A 21,339-nucleotide genomic window follows, 5' to 3' on the forward strand; every position below is an offset into this window, starting at 1 on the left:
TCAGCCCCCACATCAAATACGCCAAAAGGATGCATAATTATTGTTTTACAGAATTTATCGATGCAATACCTAAAATATATTAATTGTAGACTATTATTACATTTAATGCAAAGATGGACGAAGGAATAACACATAAAACCTAATATTATCGAAGTTAAATTAATAAATATTTTATTACAAATCGATCAAAAACATTTCAGCATAAAAATATAACGTAAAATAATATATGTTTCTTACTTATTTAGTTTATTAAAACCAATATTTTTCCTCTACAAGTTTTCGTTTTTATTTCGTATTTCCATAACATCTCTCGTAGTTTCGTTTCTGTAATTTGTTTTTTTTTTATTTTTAAATATGTTTATACTTTGATCATTTGCAAGCCCCAATAGCTGCAGGAGTGTATCAACACTTTTAATGAATATTTCTGTGAGTAACAGTAATATTTTGTATGACTTAAACATAATAATTGTTTGTTCAAATCAAATCCATTTAAAATGTACGCTATTTAAGTAGGCTCTTATCGTAATTATTCGTAATCGTCATTTTATAGGATTATATCCAATGTAAAGATAACATAGACTAGACGATTTAATTGTATTTTATTAACGTACCTGTATTAATAAAATACAATTAATTATCCTGCTTGAAAACTAATGAAATATTAACGCTTCAATTTTATTCAACTACTATATAATTTTCTTTTGAGTAATATGCTTTATTTATAATGTTTTTAACGTAAGGTTTAAATTAATTTATTATTTAAATTAAAAATGTATACATATTTTTTCCATAAAATCGAATACTTTGTCCAGGAAGGAAATATTAACTCAGCAAAGTCGGAAAATTTTGTACGTATATAACACCTTATTTTTAATTATGATTGTTTCAACAATAGTTATTGTCATTGACCATTTTGAAATAAACAGTCTTATTTTGAACATATACATAACATTCTGTTTATATATATTGTGTTTGTGGGCTTCTCCGGAAATGTAACTAATAAATAAAAATACCTACTCCTTTTATATCATCATCACAAATTGATTGTTTTATAGATTAAACAAAAATATTTAAAAATGTAGATATATATTTTTTTATAATTACCATAATGGTAACGTCCATATAATAGTTAAATTCTTTTACAATTATTATTAAAGGCTAAAAAATGTTTTTTCTCAACAATAGCTGACCGATACAGATCAAGTCGTTTCATAATGTAAACGAAAGTTCGTTTCTCTCTGAGACCGGCCTTAAATAAATCGTACTTTATAAACAATACACGCATTGTTCGCTTGAGAAATATGCCATAAATTAAACTCAAGTTTACGTGTAAAAATAAATTTTGTGAAATATTTCACTTTCAATCGCGCCTAATAAAATAATAAATTCGGATTGTAATTGACATTCGTATATTGAGACAGTAGCGTGTAACATATAAATATATAAAACACATTATTTTTGCTGAGAAAACAGAGGTTCATTTTTATATTCGTATCAAACGTACTGGTACATAAATATTAGAATGAATAAAATTAACTAAAAAAAAAAAAAAACTCTCGAACGAGGAATGGCGAAAAACAAAAGAAGAAGGAATATCAAAAGTAATAAGTGTTGTAATTATATGCGGTGACGATGTCATAAAGTGATGTGTGCGGGGAGCCACCACCGGGTGAGTGGTAAGTTTAGGAGTTATTTCTTTTGATGTATAAAGTATAACTACACTTAAATGCATCCGTAATAAACTAATACAGTATAACTTCTAAAGTATAATATTTATGCTTTAAGTGTATGTAGTTAAACCACTTCTGCCGCCAAACAGCAAAATTTTATATTGCTATGTTCCGGATGGAACTACCAGTATGTTTATGGACTGGGGTGACCACTTTCTATCAGGTGCCACATTGGCACTTCAGGTTACCTATGATAAACAAAATTATTTAAAACAAACATATTAATAAACAATCTTTTTTGTTGAATTATTTCAGGATAATATCCAACTAGGTCAACTACTACTATAAAACGTCTTTTGTTTTTATGACTAAATTGAATTTTCAAATAGTTACGTATAAGGGCGAACCATTTAGTGTGTTAGCTCAACAAGCACAGAGAATACGCAGCTTGTGTAGCGAATTGGTAGTCCATTGTTAACATATTGAACCAGGTATCGTGTGACCTACATATAGTCTGTGACCTAACAACAATGCTCGTGTGTGTATTACGTAAAATATATCCCAAAATGCTATATACATTTAGCCGCATATCCATAAGCTTAAAAATATAACGGTTGCTAGCTTAAAATTATTGCGTCGTTTCTTGGTGTCATTTTATGGAAATAAAATAAGTACGACAAAATTTTAAATATGAAAAACAAAGGCAATGGGATATATGAATAAACTAGAATAAAAAATTTAAACTCGTTCAAGGAAAAATAAAAATTAACTTTGTTTAGACGAATTCACAAGCCATATAATATCGACGTGTAGGTCCTTTCCCCATTGTTTTTAATCTGCAGATATTAATTTTAATTCTCAATATATGTATATATTTTAATTATTTCATTTTTATGTATATATATCCTCCACAGACATGATAGGTATTACTAGTATTTTATTAAGTTAAGTTTCAGGATTATGAAAATTCAAAAAAGATATCAATCGGATTATTTTTACTATGATTCGCCGGTCGCGATATTTAGGTTGCAACACAGAATTTTTGGCTGGCATATTTAGTGCCCTCTTCAATAGTATTACGCGTCTACGTCGCCGTCGATGTAAAATAGGAAACTTCGTGCGACGCTATATTGCAACCGCTGCATGGTGTATCAAGCAATCGAAGCTTTCTCGTCGCACATGAGGGTGTTAGATCCTTCTCTATTGTCGAACCCTTGGACCTATAGGGATCTTTCCTCTACTTGTGTATAGTCTTGGGGATCGCAAATTAATTTATTTTGATTTATCTCCCGCGATCTAGGGATTTAAATCCCGGGTTGGCCAATTAAAAGTGATAATCTCAGTGGCACTTCTAAATTAGTTACTTAGTGGTTATGTGGGGTTGTTGTTCCGTCGGAGTGTGAGTGAGGAAATAAAGAGTAAACCTGATTAAGCGTACACACCAAAGCATACATACAAAGTACATACAAAGCTACCTATAAACGTTTGAAATATACAGTTAAATTGTCTGTCTCTCTACTATATTGCTAAAACTGATACTTCTAAAATCTCAGTGAATAACCAGTAAATGAAAAATATTTGTATTGTAATTTATTTATATATTTTAAAATGAATATTTATTCATAGTAAATCATTTCCTTATGAATGCAACAACTCCCTAGTATCTTTAATGAGTTTATATCATAACTAGCGCCACTTAAAGTTCATTAAATTTAACGATTGTATCAATCTATATCACATAAATCTTCATCGGTTAAATGAATAGATTTAATAACTATCGGCTTTACGTATTAAACTTAGTTAGTGAGAACACTAAGTTTAATACGCTACACACTAACCAAGTCACAACAAATATCAATGTTTAACAGAAGTTACACATTGATATTTGTTGTGACATTTAAGAAAAAAAGAAACAGCATGGTTGATCTATATATCATCCCTAAACAACATTTCTAATTTTTTTCTTAATTTATGTTCAATTTGAATTTTAATAAGAGAATAAACTACGGATCTTTTAAAGATTTCATAATTTTTCTCAAATTACAAATATTCGTTTTAAACAGAAAACATCAGTTAATGTTGGTGAAAATTATAATTTAGTACGTACTTCCATCACATATTGTTATAATTACATTATATTAACGTTGGCATTCCACGAAGTTGAGGACACGGTATTCTTATATGAAACTGTTAACAGAAGTCGTAAAATTCTTACATATAAAAATACATACAGAGTTTATTTTTTTTTAATTTTAATTATAATTAAATTATAGAACAACTAAGTAAATAGGACTTTGTTGTTCTATAAAAAAATGATGATGATTATGATGATCATAAGATCATCATAGTCATCATCATTGACCATAGTAACCATAAGGTTACCGCACAGTACCGCACTAGTTTACATTTTTTACCATTATAATTTGCATACATTTTATATCTTTAAAGAATCAATATATACAAATATAAACTTAATACAATCAAATCTTTATTATAGTTATATTAGGAATCACGACTAACGATTTATCTACAAAATGAAAAAGGTCATATGCGAGTTATCGATCTCACCATACAGATAATATCATGTAGTCTAAGCTTCGTTATGAATGTAGTTCAGATGCGCTTTTATTTTATTTAAGAACATACATATACTTTTTTGTATAAATATACTAGATTGTATTATTGTTCCTATTAATATTATAGATGTGAAAGTGTATCTGATGGTTTTTTATTCTTTCGCTTTGCACGGAGCTATTGATTATCGTGATTTTGTGATCTGGAGAGGCATAGGCGTTTGACGACCTCCGTGGTCGAGTAGTGTGTACACCGGTTTTCATGGGTACGCCACTCCGAGGTCCCGGGTTCGATCCCCGGCCGAGTCAATGTAGAAAAAGTTCATTAGTTTTCTATGTTGTCTTGGGTCTGGGTGTTTGTGGTACCGTCGTTACTTCTGATTTCCATAACACAAGTGCTTTAGCTACTTACATTGGGATCAGAGTAATGTATGTGATGTTGTCCAATATTTATTTATTATTTATTATAGGCTGATTGAGAAATTTTTAAACTAGGAAAATGCACGTGAACCATAGCGCTGTGGCTGGGGATAAAAACTTATATTCGATTGTAAAGGTTTTATTCCCAGCGGCAGATTAAACTTTTAATGCAACGAACAAAATTTATTTCTTATTAATTTTATGAAAAATAGACCTTTTTAATAAAATATTTTTAGATCTTTTTTTATTAATTTTGATATTAACGAATACGGGTAAATTTATATTCTAACGAAATACACTTTTGGAACGTGCTATGAATAAGCTTTTACGTGTATGACATTTCGCTTGAGCTTGTGAAAAATTAAATATCAACCGTTCTTTGTTTCACGAAAATTTTCATGTACATTTTTAGTGTACCAACAATTGCAAGGTACAATTTATATATTTTATTTATTACTATTACTTTTCAAGATAAAAATAAACGTATAATAAAATTTCGATATTATTTAACTCTTTAGCTCCGCTTATGTTGAAAACAGCGTTAACTCTCTGATATAATTCTTACAAACAATCCTTTGTTCTGTCAGTAAATAAAATTGAATAACTAGAACATTTGTTTCTGAAATATACGAAACAATCGCTTTCAGCGTTATGTACGAGTAAAATAAAGAGTCAAAACGTTGTATGGGAGTTAAGTAGCGTGAAATATCCACGAGTAAAACCTAGTTTATCCAAGGCTTTACATGTAAAGTTGTACAAGATATTAACATAAACAAACGCAGTTTTAATTTTGAGCTGTGAAAAGGTATTTGGGGATACGAGGACGGGCCTATATTGAGTGTTCGGGTACAAATTAGCATCTCACAGACATGTGACAAAATACGATCGCGCCGTAGACTTAATGAACGTTGAACATTGTCATTAAACGGCTTTAGTAAGATCTAGCTACCTGTATCGGGCTCGGGGTAGAGTCGACGCCTATGTTAAGTTTGATACTATCCTCTGGCGCATTGATTAGGATAAGCTGTCGTGAAGTAATGTGATACTGGTTAATCTCGTCAGTTTAGAACCCATTACTAAAAAGTTATCCTGTTTCTGTTTATATAATTATGTAGTATAAAATAAATCAATACATATGCTATTTGATAACCATCATTATTTATAGGCTTAATTTTGAGAAAAATAATAAAAAGTATCATTAACTGTTTTTCATTGTTATATCTGACGATATTTTATAGCGGTTCCCTACATTAAATTAATTATAAAGGAAATTATAATAAATATTAATTAATTAAATTCAAAAGAGAGAGAGAGATAGAAACTATATAAATAATACACAATAAGTCACAAATAAAAAAATGAAAGGATAGTACTAATTATAATAAGTAGTTACACATCTTATTTTTGCAAACAGAAGTGCTCTATAACAGAGAGAATTTAAAAATACCAATAAATGTGTTTTCTAAATAAACAAGGAAGGAAGGCTTGAAATGTTATTTCAGAGTTTAACTTGGCGCAACTCAACTCGGCGACGGTCGCTAACTCTCGCTCAATAAAAACTAATGGAGACCCGCTTAGTGATTCCACTTTGCTATACAACGCATAAAATGAAAATATATTTTTATTTATACACTGTCCTTTCCATTTAATATATTATATGTGCTTTAATTAAACGCGACGATTACGCTATGGTATTATTTTTGTGATTAAATTTAAAATGCTGTATCCACCTCGCAGACTCTATGATATTACTGAAAGAAGATTATGCTGAGCACCTTAAATAGTGTTAAAAATAATAAAATCAGTAGATATTATATTTTAACGGCGTTACACGAAAATCTTTTCGTAAAAAAATATTTTAGCTTTTCCAAATCAATTAAACGGTTTATTCCATAATAAAACTAATCAAAATCCACTTGTACAGAACTGAAAGTGCTCTAGCAAAATTCCTTGAAAATCGATTTAATTGAAGTAGAAACTCGTATAGCTGGTAGATAAAGCGAGTGGTATCAAAATGTCCTGACTGCGCGCCAGGATTGTCTTCCGACTGGCAGACTGCCAAGCCCCTTCACCAAGTTACATTTTAGTAGAATCTCGTAACACACTAGGAATATTTATTACTACAATTATATTACTATCGATATCGAGTTAAGAATTATTTCCCTCTCAATGCCTCAATTTTATTAAGACACTTTATGTATGTTTTCATATGACATAATAAGTATATTAAATATATTACCCGCATTATGTTGGTTACAACCTACAAACGTAGGCTAAGATACAACAATTGCAAGGCTGTGGTAAAATTATTACTTTTATAAAAGTTTAATTTACTGATAAAAGCTAACGTAGAAAAATTTTAATTTGAACGGTGTTAGCAACAAAATTCACAGATTAAATAAAAACTTTTAATTTCAAATTTAAATTCTAATTACGAAACTGACAAATTTAGAAAAATAAAGACTTTTTTCCGAATATAAAATCAAAGCTATCGCATCCAATGTCAGATAAAAGAACTCTATAAACGCATCTATATTTTGTAGGATGCTCCAAGATGCTCTCTGTCTCTTGCGTGTTTGGAGTGTTCTCAATGATTCTACTGAGGGCTTGTCATTCCGCGTCGCAAGAATCTGGCTGAGACTAGATGCCATAACGATATTGTCTACCTTTTAAAATAGTGCTTTTAGTAAAACATGATAGTTTGTTTAATAAAAGAATATTCATTACCCTAAAATTGTTATTAGTGTTTAATTTGTGTGTGACTTACAAATGTACATTAAATTAAGGAAGTTAGTAAAAAATAATAAGAATATCTTCAGAAAATATATAATTTACTATTTGAAATAAATTACTTTTTGCATATTCTCAATAAAATGTTAAAATTCTCAAGGTTATATACAAAATGAAATGTTTATATAATGTTGAAATAGTTTATAGTTTCCTTACTTTATTATTTTGTTTTGAGGGATTTGTTTGATTGTGTTTGATTGGATTGTATTTATAGAATAGTGCTATATGTTACGTTATTTTGAAAAACTCTTAAAAAAATGTTAAATATGTGCCTCGGTGAAAAAACTGAACGCTATTAACAAAACAAAAACATAATATTCATTCATGATAAAAAAATGCCATATGTTTTTTTACTTTATATTTAGTTTGTCGCTAATTCCTGCTTTATGGACGTTTTAATATGATCGTTAAAGCAATTATCTACATTCAGCCTATCGAGCGATACACTAAGTATTTTAAAATATGTAACATACTTGTACATTCATCATTTATTTATTTAACACTTTATTGCATAGCACAAAATATATATTGTACAAAAGGCGTAAAGCTAAAGCCAGTTTACATGATTAAACAGATATTTAAATGAACACAAAACACCTATATTATTCAACGTTTCATATATAGTACAAACAAGAGCCGTATAAACTATGATTACGAATTAGTACCAAGTTATAATTATTGTGTTGATATATAAATGAAATGCATTTTAAATGCAGAAATGTATTTAAACAAATACAATTATGTAACATAAAATGACCTACTGATTTCCGGCGTGAAGTAAATAAACTATTTGACAAGTCAATACAATTTATTTGACAATTAATAATTGCTAAGCAATATATATTCATAGTTTTTATGAATATTATTATATTCATTAAATATCAACAGAATAAAATGACGATCCATATTGTTTATATAATTCCCAATGCCTATAAATTGCACTTATATAGATAGAAATGGAATCTACTAATAGCAAGAGCATCTCGTCTGTGACACAGCAAAAATACTTCATCCTAGAAATAGCAGATTGATGTGATCGTTTCAATACAAATATACAACAATGTAATTTATTGTTAGAGATATTGTTTATGAGTATTAGTATTTTATTTTAGTATTCTTGGTTGTTGCATAGAAATATTTTCGCACTGAAATAGGACATAGTTGCTAATGTATTATTATTAGATCGTAATTTATTAGGGTAAATTTTTCGCTGGTAGATGTAAAAATTTCTACGCTTTCCATTTTTAAACTGACTGTGTCGTAATTATGTAAATTGATAGAGCTACGTAAGTGTATTTAGTTTCTTTCATGACTTTGTAATTCTTTAGTAAATATCATCACTATTTGAGCTTCACTGAATAAGCAAACAAATAATCTGATGAATAAGCATGACATAAATTGATTTCAACGATTGGCTCTTTCTCTAGTGAAAGTTATTAATTTTGAGAGCTTACATGCGATCCAAATTGTTCATCTGTTGCGAGAAACGGCGTTAAATTTCTGCATTTTGTGATATAACAATAATTAAATCAAATCAATTTTCTTTTGCGAGTGTTAGTGCGAATCTCACACAATATTTAGAAAATTAATAATGTCTTTCATGCAAAATTCGATATTTTGCAGTCATGGAAAGCGTTGAATTTTTGCCTAGTTTTGTACTATACATGTTGGGTACATAGACACATTATTTTATCACATAGTCATTATAAAGGATGTCCTAAATTAATGTCATAATCGCGTTGCAAAGCGATCGTGACGTCTATCCCTCCCGGACGCAGGTGGGAGAGCTGCTTGGGAAAGTGCCGCCCCATCTCGTGTCCCGCTAGCTCTGACATTGAACGTCAATTATTATGAACTTGACTTACTTTTCAACGGTGAAATATATTTTATTAAACGATTCATATAGAATTATTTAATAATTATTCAAGTAAAATCATATATTCGACATGATTTTTTTATATTGCTGAAACCCTGATATATTATATTGATAGCTGCGATGTATCTTCCCGAGTAAATACAAACAGACTTGCCTACTCTAAATATTTCATAAATACGGAATAGCGTAATATAAACAATTTAGTCAGATAATGTCGTATATTATGAAGGTCAGTAAGAATAAAAAAAATTATACAGAACGATGTTTTGTAGATTTCTTTGAATTACATTTAATTTCAACGAGCTGGAGTAGTAGTTGCTCTGTGCCTACGATTTTAATAATCTTTGAAGAGGATACCATTTTTTAAATTATACCCTTGAAACACTTCACTTTCACTTCCTGCGATAAAATGTTCCAATTTGTAACACTTAAAGTCACACAACGTGATTTATTTATAAATTTTACATGGACGCAAATCTGTTCTACAATCTTTAAAATAAATTACTTCGGTGGACAAAATTTTGCTGTCTCTAAGAGCCTGTTAGTCAGCCAGATTCAGTTCGTTTAGATTATAGCAAAATCGGTAATATTATCTGTTTCTATAATACGTTAATTATATAAATAATATTTTCTTTTTTTTTTAAACTGAAGTCAAAATGTATAATTGATTTATTCTATTTTCGTAACGTTTTAAAGCTCATATGGCCGTCAGAGCCAGACGGATGATCCGACCCATTTTGAGAGATCGCTTCACCCGAAAAGTTTGCATGGGAGGTGGAAGGTACATAAAGCCAGTTAAAAAAAAAAAAAAATTTATTTCCCTCTAGAAATTTAGTTTAAAGTAAATTAACTAAAATATATGTATATTTATTTAGTATTTGTTTGTGATGTAGCGTAACATATTATCATTATTAGCGACAAATTAATGCTGTGACGTGTCTCGAGGTAGCAACACGGATGATCTAATGAATTCACGCCTTTACTCCTCACACTAAACCACACAACTAAAACATGTATAGTGGTTAACATCGGAGTAAATAGGACGCTATTTCCTATAATGTCATCGTTATTTTAACTTCACGATGACGAAATCGCAAAAATACTCTTAGCTCATTTGTTTAAAAAATAAATAAAACGTTTTTTTAACAAGTATCTTGTGATAGCATTTTTGTTCAATACGCCGATTTTTCACATTAGTTAGTAGAGCTATCACTTGTCAATTACGTCACAAGTTCCTGAGATATATATCAGTGTATACAGAACGTAGGCACACAGAGAGCACCCGTGAGGCGCTGCACTCAATGTGTCAATATAGATCCCGCAAATGCTCAGCGCACTTACTGTGTGGTAAGACGCTGTCATCATTGCTCCCAGCAAGGTTTCGATCGAGAGCCTTACTTTAGCATCGGTACCTCCTTAAATCAGATTTGTTGGCAGACGAATCGGGAAGTAAGTAAAGTGCGTCTCGCGTACATTGTAATGGTCGTAAGACTAGTCTAGCGGGGCTGTCGTGTCTAGACGGCGCGTCGGTTCCCTATCGGTAAAATTATGTGACGTGGGCAAAAATATAGCTACATTGTGATATTCAAGACCTGAATTAGTTTTGGCGTCGCTGGACCAACCGATTGCACTAGAGCTAATAATAATAGACTAAGAAATATGATTGATCTATGTAAGGACACACAATAATAATACCAGCTTGCTTTCTTATTTCATACAAAAAGTAACACAAATATACTAAGAAAACAAGAGATATGGTTAATAATTTAAACATTTAAATTTCGAATCGAGTGCAAATTTTTATTTGACTCCATTGGTTTTTATTTGGAAACAATTAATTGTTTTTCAATAATTATGTGTATTGAAATAATTCCGTGTTATTATTATATGAAGCCGAGGCGATTATCTTTACGTCAAATTTTGATGTCATTTAATAGTGACTATCAGCTTATCAGCTTATTAGTTATAATATTATGACGACTTTATCATACAACGTATAATATATTTTAGTTGCAACCCTGGTATCTGCAACACAGCTACTTAACCAAAATATATATAATACCGTCGTTAAAATTAATTAATTAAAAAAAAGTTCAATACACTATATGATACGTATATGTTAAAATAGTAGTAATAAATTAGATTCAAACAATAAATCGTAAATAATAACAATATTTGTAATGAATATTATAAATCACACTTGTAACGTATAACAAACGTAAACATTTCAACACTAAACAATAGAGGCTGATGATTTAAGAAGAAATAAAAAATCGACGCAGATCTAGATTAAACACAATGCCTTCTTTATTTGTACCTTTTCTCTAGTGAGAGTGGTGTTAAGTGGCGAAACTGTTGTCGGCCGACAATAGAACAAGAGGTTGCTATAGTACCGGCGCGGGCGCATATCGGACGCGGGTCATCGCGCACAAACCTTTCACCAGTCTGGTCTGTGTCAGATGTATAATTTACGAGCACGTTATTAGACTGCGATAGAGAACCAAATGTTATACTTTTTTCACAAGCTCATAATATTTTGAAAACATAAAAAAAAAAAACCGAGTGTTAATATATGACTTGAATATATTTTTTATTATAGTTATTAGATTATTTTTATTATTATAAATATTTAATGATTATTGGAAATTGTTCAATTAAATTATTCCATTTTGTTATTGTTAGCAAAATCATATCAGAGTTATTTAAAATACATAACCACAAATATGACATTGCAACTAAAATTAAACTTCACGGTATATGCAATTTATTAACATTCATAATTAAATTTTGAATTTGCTGTTTCAGTGCAATACTTTTGTTTGCTTAAAATGAACTGGAGGCTCGCGTTTTGTTTATTAACATTCATATTGAATTATGTAAGGTAAATCATTTGACATAATTTAACATGTTTGTATTGTTTTATTGACTTTTTAAAATTATAGATTTGCGCAAAAGCAGCAAGCGCAACTGATTTAAAACAATCCAGATCTATAAAAGGCAAGTTTTATACAATATTTTAATTGGTAAGATATAATATAGAATTACAGTTAATTCATTCATATTAATTCTTTAATGTGTATTTATTCGTAATCGGTGACACCACAAATGAAAACGTTAATGACATCGAAATAAAAAATATAAAAATGTACATGGTGTGTTTGATGATGTTATTTTTATTTACCGCATTACAAATAATAACTTCAATTTTATTATTTGGTTGGTTGGTATTTAGTTTATTTAAAAAGGCCATATTTGTATTACAGCATTACTAAATAAAGAAAATATAAAAATGATGACGGATGACGACGAAGATGGAAATGGAAAACAACTACTGCACGGGCCCGTGAAAAGTAAGACAACGGTTTCTAAAAACTACTGCAACGTTTTGTAAAATGTATTTTGGTAATCTCGACGTTGTAACAAATATCTTGTTATTTCAGACCATCGGACGCTTACTGCTGGTAAGCACGCAATAGTAACGATCGCCACGAGGCCGATCGCCGTTTCATATTAAATATGTAATTATATTAATAACAACAATTGTTAGGGAAAAAATATATATACGACTACTATTTGATGTTATTCATTTCGATGCGGCAGGAGATTTTTAGTCGCTATAAGAGAGTTATTTTGATTTAATAAAAGTTTTATATATTAAATAAAACATGCACATTGTCGTTTGTAATTTTAATCTTTTCTTCTCTAATTTTCTCAGGTGATACATTCACGCCGCAAGAAATGTTACCGATAGCAATAAAATTCTTGCAAAAAGGTTTGTGTTTTGAAATAAATTTGCCTTAATCAGTTATTTATAATGAAATAGCATATAATACCTTATATATAATAATTTTTGCTGATGACCATACTAATAAAATCGATTATTTTTCAGTTAAAGAACCAGGAAGTGCGTATCAATCATAATATATTATTACACATTATTAAAAATATTTTTTATTAATGTCTTTAAATTTATGTTTTGTATACATTTTTTAGATGGAAAAGGTTTTGTGAGTTCGACAAGATATCCTCAAGAACTTGCAGATAAGTTGTTTGAAGCCTTTTGTAAGAATTTTATATAATACTCAAGCTACTTTATTTAATGAAACATAATAATTTAATAATGAACTTTTTACAGTTGTGACTTCAAAAAGGATTGTTACTTTAGCAGGTAGTTTGACCTACTCGATTGTTGTCATATTAACTAGTTTCCGTCCGCGAGTTAACTTTGAGGGAAGTCAATGTTATGCACCCTTTTCTTTTCTGTGCCATTGACAACGTGTGTGTAAAATTTCATGATGATCGGATGAGCAGTTAGCACGCGAAAGTGTAACAAACAAATAAACAAACTCACTTTTGCAATTTTATTAGGTAGGATGCTTTAATATCACAGTTCCAACTCTATCTATAACGATTATATCTTACAGTAAAATTGAAAAAAATGCGTGATGAAAAAGTTTTACCCGTCATTATGCTAGTAAACATTCACTGATGATGCTCATAACTCCAGAAAACCAAGTTACAGATTAGCTTTTATACGCTTTATTATATTTGAGTACTCTTTAATTGTTATTTCAGATGCTGATATATCTGGTATTGATGCTCTTCAAGCTTTAGCTCTCAGTGGAGAAAGTAAGGAACCATTTTGAAATGATTCATATTTTTCATTAATGAAAACAGAAAATGGGATTAAATTCACTGAATATTATTTCGCATAACTTTTTTTCTACCGAAAAACAAGCATTTAACTTCTCGCTCGGCTGGCAACACAGAATTTTTACAATTTTACAAATAATAAAACAGTAACGAACCGTGTCTGTTCGTGGACTACTTATCTATATATAGGCCAAATACTCTTTTTAATTATATTAACTCTTTTGTATGTGATTACACGATGCGTAAACTACAGGAGGATTTAAATAAAACTCGCTATTAACCTGAATCAAAAAATTAAGACCCATGATATGAAGTCGGGTGAAATAAATATATTAAGACCTAAAAATAAATATGACGTATTAGACATTAAAAAATCAATGAATATTGAATATACTGTTCTATTATATTTAAGGTTTTATTTAAATTACAAAAAAATATATATTTATTAATTAATAATTGTATGATATAGTTGCAAACGTAGCTCAAGAAGAAGAAGTTGATCCCGAATCTCTACCGACCTTGCATTTAAGAGGTATAAATGAATATTATATCGATATTTTTTAAAAATAAATAGATAGTTTATTAACCAAAAACCCTTTAAGGAATATTCCCATTTTAATATTATCTCTAATATCAAATGAATAATATAAAAGCTAATTCAAAACGGAACTGTTAAGAAATTCTTTGAAAAGTTTAACCATTTTTTTTATAATTTTATAAATCCCATCGTCGAGAAACTTTAATTACAGGACAATTAGTGAAAGTCAAGGATGGACCTAAAAATAGTAAATTCAACCGTAAGTAGTTGTTCGTACTTTGTATACAAACGTAGTAATGGACCGTTATATTAAAATTGATCTTTTTCTTCACGTTTTTATCTCAAGCTAGAACAATATACCTCCACCTTAACTATTTCGTATTTTCTTTAGAAAAGCCTATTTCTCTATCTCTATTCCTTATGTTATGATAGTTTATGAACTACGTATCTCATCTAAACTCACAGAAAAACATGTCACTTGGTTGCTCGCAGCTGTGTAAAAGAATGATGAATCAATATACTCTCATTTTACATTTTTTACATTAGCAGCCTGTAAATTTCCCATTGCTGGGCTAAGGTCTCCTCTCCCTTTGAGGAGAAGGTTTGGAGCAAATTCCACCACGCTACTCCAATGCGGATCGGTGGAATACACATGTGGCAGAATTTCGTTCAAATTAGACACTCACGATGTTTTCCTTCACCGCGGAGCACGAGATGAATTATAAACACAAATTAAGCATATGAAAATTCAGTGGTGCCTGCCTGGGTTTGAACCCGAAATCATCGGTTAAGATGCACGCGTTCTAACCACTGGGCCATCTCGGATCTCTCTACTCTCACATATATAATATTAGAAGTAGGATTAAATTAAAAAGCGTTCCGCCTATTAGTACGCGAATGGAGGCGATGAAGATTCCTTAATCCGTATAGAATGACACTAATACGGACACCAGATGAGCGCGGAGTTGGCGCGGCATTTCCTCACACTTTATGTCGCTTATTTATAGATCTGATAGAAATACAACGATAGTTCTTTAGAAACACAATAATATAATGTCACCGAAACCTCCAGGGAATATACGCCTTTTAAAACGACAACTGACAAACCTTACATCTCATTTATTGAAGATTTTAGAAAAAAAGGTTTGAACTTGTTTGGATATATGTTATTTACTTACTGAAAAGAATATACATACATTTATATGAAATATATTAGACTTTCTTAATTTGCGCCTAGTTAAGTTATTCTATTCTTAAGTGATACAATAACATAATTGTTAAATTTTTATCTTTACCGACAACAAAGCCATGTTTAAAAACATAATTATTATATATTTGCAGTTGTCACAAAAACTGTCAGTGATCTCAATGAAACGAAACGAAGAGGTAATTTCATTTGTATAATTTAGCAGAAAAAATTACAGTCCTTTGGTAGTTCAAGTTTTGGAGTTTATTCCATTATACTGCTCCTGCGTGGTTTTGTGGATATTAAATGTGACAGAATCACTTGAAACATATGGAGGTATTCTCACAATTTGTTCCTTCACCGCTAAGCACAAGATGAATTATTAATATTAAATAAGTACCTAATATTTACTCAGACACTTTTTTATACATTACCTTTTATAGTACGAATGCAGGATAATACTTACTTAATAATATTTGTTTTTTGTTTCACTTAAAAAATCCCGTAAGTTTCCCAATGCTGATCAGATGCCTGTTATTATCTTTTGATATTGAGGAGAATTTGGAACTTATTCCCCAACATTGGGAAAGTATGGGTTATGGGATATATGTGTAAATTTCTCATTGCGATAAACACAAATAAGGAAGATAAATCCTACGAGCTCCTCTGGGCTATTTTGACTTTTTCTCGTATCTGTATAATAAACTAAATTTGTTTGATAAAACCAAAACATAAAAAATACGCTTGGCGAGGTACACGTGTTAATACGAGTTTGAATAGACTTCCAAGTTGAATTATGAAACAAAGTCTGCAATCTTATACCAAATAAAAAAAAAATTAAAACTTGAAGATTTATATTTCAAGGCATTCCACTCGCAAAAAAGTTAAATAAAGTAAGACATTTAATAATAAACAAACGACGAAGGAATGAAAAGAAAGGAAAGAAAAATGATGAAAACGATAATATAGATGTTAGACGAGAAAAAGCGAACAAGAGTAAAAAGGAAAAAGAACAACTCACTAAGCGAACTCAAAAAGGTAGGCCAATAAACGGTATTTATTATACTTATAACAATTTAGTCGATTTTATGAGTTAACGTGATACGCCGTATAATCCTCGGTGCGGCTGTACACCTGTTTAAAGAACAAATAAATTAAGTTACTGTTTATTTGTAAGAATTTGAAATAAAGTTTTAAAATTGTTCTTTTACTCTTTATTCTGATCACTTTTTCCTATTAAAAGATTCAGCGAAATGTCGATGGATTTACGTATGCGAAAACGCCTCCAACCTCGACACGTGCCAGCTTCACACAAATTGTGTCAAAGAAAATTCTAATCAGACGATAGATGGTACGCTTAAATTGTAATAATAATATGAATTTAACAAATAGAAATAGTTTAATAAATAATAATTCGCAGTAGCTGTAAACGTAAATAGATGTGAATGGTAACAAGTGGTTAGAAAATTCTTTAAAACGTTACCTTTATGCAATAAGAATAATAATGAAAAATAAAATGTAAATTATAATTACAGATATCGCCGTTAAACATAAAAAGGATGAACACACATTAGATATAAAACAATTTCGTAAAATGTGTAAGTTTTTCCTATAAAATTAAATAATATGTCATTAATGATCAATATTAATGATTCGCCATTATTTAGTAGGAATATCGATTATAGACGAAGAAGTGGAGAAAATATGTGAGTAATACTTAACTTAATTAAAGACCATTAAAAATATATATCATTATATACATCATTAAATATATGTAACGAATGATTTGATGTTGCAGTGGAGACTCGGAATTTACGTTTAAATCCAGCCAACTTAAGTATGTGTTTTAGTGACGATTACTTTTTATCTATTCGATTGTTAATTTAAATGGGAGTGTAATGATAGGATTGTATTTAAATATGAAATATATTTGTTTTATAGACGCAATTTACAAGGTTGAAAGTTTGTCCGAGTACTTCAACAATATTATCATACAGAATATTTATGGTATGTTACAAAAGTCTTAAACGAAAATTACATAATTCTCCAATATTTACTAATATTATAATTGTGAAAATAACTCTGTCTATATGATGTCTTTGAATTTGGTAACAAACCCAAGAAAGGATGTAAGCTACTTTTTATATAACCAAAACCTATGAGCGCCTCCTCTAACACGCGAGCGAAAACTAGATACATAAATTTAAGGAAGTTTTCTTTCTAAATTCTATAAATATTTCACACAAATCAATAAAAAATATATGCATATACAATATGCTAAGTTGTAGAGTACGTATGTTTCCTATTCACATATGTAACATATTTATAGCAATATAGCCTAAATATTAATAACTTACATTCAATAGATGAATTGATATATCAATTAATCAATATTAATTATTATTATATGATTAAATATATTTATTTATCTTTCATTATTATCTAAGTATTATTTTTTTTAGAATCTACAACAGCTAAGTCGCCTGGTATGTTTATCGATAAACAGAAAAATAAACCTTCCGACACGAAGGGAAGCAACAAAAACCAAGTGTAGTATAATACAAGTGTAGTAAGAAGAATATGATTATAAAATATTTCTCTAATAAATATTTATGGAGACGTAACAATGTATTTCATTTCAAAACCTTTAAAATGACGTTAACATTTTTACTTTTTTGATTACAATACGGTATCTTGGTGCGTGTTTAATATTTTATAGCTAAAGGTAAGTAATCAATTTGGTAACATTAAGTAGGGACTGTAATTTACCATTTTTCGCTTAGTGTATATTAAATTAAAATTAGGTATATTCTAAATATTAGATAAATTTGCTAATGATCTTTATTAATTTATTCAATTAAAGTTCAATATTGCAGATAATATACAACTTTACGAAATCTTTTATGAATTATCTTTTACGAAATCCATTCATTAACGATTTTTGATGTATCAAACATAAGAAAAATAAATACAACCGAATTAATAACTTCCTTCTTGTTAAAAATCTGGTAGAAAGATACAGTCCTGTGGCTCAAAAGTCAACTCAACATTATACTCGAGTTATGACGAAATTAAACTCATAGACAAGTTAAAATTAAATACTACTATTTAAGAATAAAACGTTACTACTTCGTTTACATTTTTGGCGTAGATTATTTACGGTTAAATTTATTTCAGAATGCCATCTGGGACATAAAAGCGAAAAACTAAATATCATCGTATATAACAACGGACATTCGGATGGAACGCTTACAGAAATAAACCAAATCACATTAACCCGAGTCAAAAGTATTTCTGACCGTAATGTTCGATAAATTACTGAATAAAATTTGGTATTTCTTATTATGATAATCCAAATTGAATACTTTTATAATTGAATTAACTAGAGGTTAATTTAAATTTTAATGATTGTAACGTATCCCGGGTAATAGGATACCGCATTAATACGCCACCTACGTTAATATGATTGTATTAAATTCATTATATAATACCTTTGTTTCTTCAACTATCAACGAAAACCTATCAAAACGGTAACACAGGAGCTTGTCTATTATTATTATTAATTATTATATTCATGGCTTCTGTCAATAGGTTGACAATTCTGCCAGTGTCAGGGTTGAAAAATATACGTGGTTGCTTGAAACAGCACCTTTTCGTTCTGCCAAATGACCAGTAGCACGATCTAAAACAAATAGGACATCACAATATAATATACCAACACCAACACCCACTAAGAAACAAAATAATAAAACTACCTACACAAATATACTTATTATATAAATAATATATACTTAAACTTACTCAAAGTTTAATATTATATCTTTCAATATACATAAATAAAATAGTTATAATAGAGATTTCTCAAGAAGACTAAATACAGGACATGTTGAAAGGGCGAGGGAAAGTAGGAGGAAGAACATCATACAGTGAAACAGGAAATCTGGTGCAATCAAAGAAAATATGTTCAACGGTACCCTCATCAAGGCCACATTCACATAAAGAGTGGTCCCGAACCCTGATCTTTAATAAAAAAATGAGGGCTGCAGTTATGGCCAAGACGCAACCGAATTATTGTCGAAGTAGAAAATTTAGAGCAGTTACGAAACTCAAAAAAACCAGCGTTTTAATGGAATATCAGGTTGCAAACTGCCGTAAAATTTACCTTTACATGACGCTACAGTTCCATACATCAATCCAGCGCTTATTCAAATCAATTTTAGCGACAGAACGTAAATCTTGGGCAAAACACTTTGCATAAGTCTCCGTACCATTGCGAATAGACCACTTAGCACATACATCAGCCTGTTCATTGCCAGAAATCCCGGAGTGTCCAGGAATCTAGGCAAGGGCTACCTCAAGTCCAGCAGAGTGACACTTAAAAAGAAATTCCCGAGTTTTGAGGTTGATTGGGTGAACATCTCTAGAACGTAAGGGAAATTTTAAAATATCCTCTAAACAACTGCGACTATTAGTAAAATTTATGACGAACGACAGAATTAAGGCGAACAGAGGAATCTTCAATAGATTCTGAGGCATAATATAGGGCTATATCATCTGCGTATTGTAATATGTTATAATCGGATGAACAAGAAGAGTCAAGTTCAGAAGTATATAAACTATAGAGAATGGGACTTAAAACCGAGCCCTGCGGTAACCCCTTCCATACTATTCTTGGTGGATGCATAGTACCTTGGACTCGAACAGAAATATAACGTTGCATGAAAAGGTTACATATGATATTAATCATCCTCGCGGTAAGACTCAGCTGGAGCATTTTCTGCCTGAGTAGCGGGAGAACATTATCATAGGCTGAAGTGTTTGTCTATTAGAAATAAAAACCCATACGTAAAAACAACAGACACAATTTCATGAAACTTACAGGTCGATGTCTATGGTATTTTTTTATCGATAGACATACACATTATTTTATGAGTTACCTAAATGAAATATAAATACTCGTTTTGAACTTTAATCAAATTAATTTAAACATATCTTGTCAGTCTATCTCCTATAAAATTAGTAGAAAGGTCTGCCATTTACAGAATCGTGTGCTATTAAAAATAAAATAATATTATTCAAGGCGTCGTTAAAGGTGAAAGGTTACACGAGTCCTACGTATTCATCGCGACTTCTGTTTATCGAATGTCGGACAAGGCCAACATCGACACGACCATTCAGCTCTCCGATACGCCGGAATCGGCTGACACTATTTACCCATTCACCCTTTATGATACAACAAAGCTCGAGTTCCCATCGAGAACGCCTTTAAATAAAAGTCGCCACTTGAATTCAAAAGATGTAATATTAAGATGTAGTAAGTGCCTTTGAAATATCGTCTTCAACTATTTTACGAAAGACATTTATTATCTTTACCTGTATTGACGAGCTGCGACATTGAGTGCCTTAGTTTGAGTATTCCCAGGAAACATTCTCGCTATTCGAGATCAAATATCATGTTCAATAGTCAGACAGAAAGTTGGATATTCTCGTACGTACATATGACATTTTCAACGTAAAAAAAGGATTTTATCTAGTTCTGAAAAATAATTTATTATTTTTTTTTATTATTTCGATTTGGTATTATTGTATGTGTATCGTTTTCACAATGGATGAGTTTATATATTTTAATTCTG

The 21,339-nt window shown here is 30.1% G+C and overlaps 1 protein-coding gene and 1 long non-coding RNA gene across 4 annotated transcripts in view; one reads left to right on the forward strand and one right to left on the reverse strand.

The window, feature by feature from the left end:
- The window catches only part of LOC113394551 (uncharacterized), a 142,329-nt gene that overhangs the window by 71,522 nt on the left and 49,468 nt on the right, over window positions 1–21,339 (reverse strand). The window lies entirely within an intron of this gene.
- LOC135194781 (uncharacterized) lies at window positions 17,374–17,713 on the forward strand. Its single transcript, XR_010309966.1, has 3 exons — window positions 17,374–17,412; window positions 17,505–17,543; window positions 17,648–17,713. It is a non-coding gene; the product is annotated as an uncharacterized LOC135194781 (long non-coding RNA).

Source organism: Vanessa tameamea, chromosome 4 (genome assembly GCF_037043105.1).
Source record: "Vanessa tameamea isolate UH-Manoa-2023 chromosome 4, ilVanTame1 primary haplotype, whole genome shotgun sequence".
NCBI lineage: Eukaryota > Metazoa > Arthropoda > Insecta > Lepidoptera > Nymphalidae > Vanessa > Vanessa tameamea.